The sequence below is a fragment of the Aplysia californica genome, unplaced genomic scaffold (genome assembly GCF_000002075.1).
Source record: "Aplysia californica isolate F4 #8 unplaced genomic scaffold, AplCal3.0 scaffold00408, whole genome shotgun sequence".
Classification (NCBI taxonomy): domain Eukaryota; kingdom Metazoa; phylum Mollusca; class Gastropoda; order Aplysiida; family Aplysiidae; genus Aplysia; species Aplysia californica.
This window is the reverse complement of record NW_004797678.1, coordinates 180,718-184,006: the sequence shown is the minus strand read 5'-3', so window position 1 is coordinate 184,006 and position 3,289 is coordinate 180,718. Positions and strand designations below refer to the sequence as shown.

Genomic DNA, 3,289 nt, shown 5'->3' with positions numbered 1-3,289 from the left:
ACATTGTATCTAGTTATAATAAATGAATCAAGCTTTAATTGTAGATGACAAAAAAGCCATTCTGCTGGTTCCCCATTCTGCGACCAGTATCATTAACTCGGAGCGTGAGTCGCTTCGCATAGACGCACAAACACAAGACAATCTTTCTCCAGATAGTTGCTCTTTGCCTTCCCCCTTTCTCTTCTTTTTTCTTCTTCTCTCTAACTCTCTCACTCTCTCTGTTTCAAGTTTCTGTCTGTTTCCATGTCCCTAATCATACTCTCTCTCTCTCTCTCTCTCTCTCTCTCTCTCTCTCTCTCTCTCTCTCAACCCCCTTCTCTCTCCCTCTCTCCGCCCCACTCTCGCTTTCTCTCGCTCTCTCTCTATCTCTCTCCTTCTCTCTCTCATTCTCTCTCTCTCTCGGCCCCCTTTTCTCTCTCCCTCCCGGGGCCCCCTCACTCTCTCCCTCCCGGGCCCCCTCTCTATCTCACTCTCTCTCCCTCACTCCTCTCACACTTTGACTCTCCCTTCTCTCGTACACCAACTCCCCCCTTTTCTCGTTCCCCCCCTCCCCTTCTCTCTTTCTCCCCTCCCCTCTTTCTTTCTCTCTGGTGCCCCTCTTTTCAACGACTCCACTGTGTAGGTGCACAGTTGTCTACAATCCGTCCAATAATCTAAATAATATCCTCCCCAAGTTATTCCTCTGGGCAGAAAGACTCGGGTGAAAAGAAACGAGAGACTTTCTCTTTACACTCGCTCCGAAGAACACTCAGGGTAAACAGGGGCCGGTCGCTCCACAAAGCAAGTGTATATTTCCTCTTTCTTAGCGACTGTAGATCTAGAGAAAGGCGTTCGGAGCGATACGTTTGCCTTTTTCAATGACAACTTTTCTCAACCATTATACGGATTAGACCGAGTTTTATTGTTTGACATGATCGGCGTGGTGCTGAATATTTTCGGGACTCCTGGCACGTATGTGTGCGCGTGTTGCTAATGGCATTCTTCCGATGTTGCTAAGAGGTAGTTCTTCACTGGTAGATATAGCCCTCCTTGTACGATAGCTCTCTCTCTCTCTCTCTCTCTCTCTCTCTCTCTCTCTCTCTCTCTCTCTCTCTGATTTTTTTTTGGTCTACACTTTTCTAACGGTCGGATTGGAATTTAATTACCGATAAGATTTTCAGAGAGTGTGTTGTGCATGTGTGTGTGTGCATGTTTTCTCTATCTTTACCAGGGCCAATAGTTCTTTTAAGGTAAGCCATTTTAAATGTATGATAACTTTTTACAATAAAGATAAATAAGTTGGACAACAAAGGTTTGACAGAGACGTGTATTAATTGAAACAATAATAATTGTTTGATGCTAAAAATAGGCAAAACTGCAGATAAGAACAAGAGAAGAATAGAAATAACTTTTAGAAAAAAGACAAAAATGTAAGACCGAGCAGGGGAACTCTCCATATTTGCGTTAATGTACGTAAAAATGTTTACACAATACTGCAGAAACAAAAGACTCATGCATATTCATAGTACTTTAAACGGTGCCTCTTGTCTGCTCGACAGTCGCACTCCCGCCTCTTCAGGGGCATTACCGTTGTTGACCAGAAGACTTAGTACCAATAAGTGAACGGACAGACTGACCATAAGGTCTGCAGACTTGCGTGTGGCCAGGTCAATGTTTTAACGAGATGTCTGTGTTAAGTAGGTATAACAGTACCTTTAGAAACTTCTCAGTTTTTGCTAAGCTCGTTGTCAAACTGTCATTGTTGCAATTTTTTCTGGATGTGATTTCGTAATCGCTAGCCGTGGGACAGGAAACAAAATGATTGTTTCTTTGTTTATTTTGAAGGATGTGCAATATTTTTATGGATATTACGATTTCGTAATCATGGGGCATGAAATAAAATGATTGTTTCTCTGTTTTGTCAAAGGACGTGTTTTTTACGTGCAATTTCTTTCAAGCGAGAAATTGATTATCAGCGAAGGAGTTCACCATGGATAAGTTGAGACTATAGATACTTTCCACCTTCTTTTTATGGACAACCTGTCAGAGGTGTAACTCTGATGAAGTTGAAAATGGATTTAACTTTATTTCCTATTGTCCATATTTTGTCCATCAAAGGAAATTGTGAATTCCTTCCACTCTGACTCGGCCCAGTAACAGAAATATTCAATGTTTGACCCAAGATAAGAGATATGTGCGCAACCTGTGCTTTTTCATCATGAAAACTTTATTTAACAACTGATAGTTGTATATGGTGTGATGAGGGTCAGTAACCTTAAACACCGAAAAAACTTACTTACTAAGCACAATCTATGTTGAAACGTTGTCCCCAGTGTGGCTCAAAGCGTAATAACTACTGAATAGCTTTGGCAAAGGTCTTGGACTATAATATGATAACGCTTGGGTGGGTTTTGCTAGAGTTTAAGTTCTGGAGCTTACCGTAAGCAAGAACACTAAAACAGAATTGTATAAATTCGGCGTTCCTCCTTTTCTCGTACTCCAGGCCTTTTGCACCCGTCACACCCGACCTCTGTGATACAATAATGTTAACTTGTTGAGCCAGGATCGTGGAAGCTTATAGTTATAGTTCAAATCCGATCGAGAAGTTCTGGGACAATTCTATCCTTCCTCGGGTATTTCTATTTTAAGTGCTCTGTTCAGCCCCCAAAAAGTCTTTTTTCTTTTTTTTAAAACTTATTCTCTCAACCCTCTCCCCCGACAGCATTTCTGTACCGTCCTGAAAGTCACATGAGCATTAATTACAGTGGGTCAGTTCATCCTCTACTGCGGGAAAGCGTACGTTGAGAAACTCCGCCAACCAAAAACAACAATTAAAGCTCTGGCACCAAAGAAAACCACATTTTTTTCCATTTCGGTAAAGGGTTCCCTTTTCTTTCCTTAACTTTCCTTTCCTTTCTTTAACTTTCCTTTCCGTTCCGTTCCGTATCTTCCCTGTCCTTCCCTTTCCTTCACTGTCCTTTTACTTTCCTTTCCTTTCTTTTCCATTCCTTTCTGTTCTGCTCCTTTCCATTTTTTGCCTCTCCTTTACTTTTCTTTTCTTTCCTACTTTCTTTTTTTCTCCCTTTCCTCAATTTTTAAGAAACGTATTTGTATATAAAACCTTGGACTGATATTCTTTGTCTCTATGTGCTGGTAAATGAACTCGATTCCAAATGAATAAGGAACTCGATTCCAAATGAATAAGGAACTCGTCAGGTTCCCGTTAGGATAGAAAATCCGAGAATCATTCTGTAGCCTTAGGTGTCACGAATATTGTTTTTTATAAGCGTATCATTGCCTGCGTTATTGT

At 41.1% G+C, this 3,289-nt stretch overlaps 1 protein-coding gene across 1 annotated transcript in view; it reads left to right on the top strand.

Moving 5' to 3' along the window:
* Positions 1-675: 675 nt before the first annotated feature.
* Positions 676-3,289, top strand: part of LOC106012543 (outer dense fiber protein 3) — a gene marked incomplete in the record, with an annotated part of 30,804 nt that continues 28,190 nt past the window's right edge. Inside the window, 1 exon segment of the mRNA XM_035971267.1 lies at positions 676-1,001.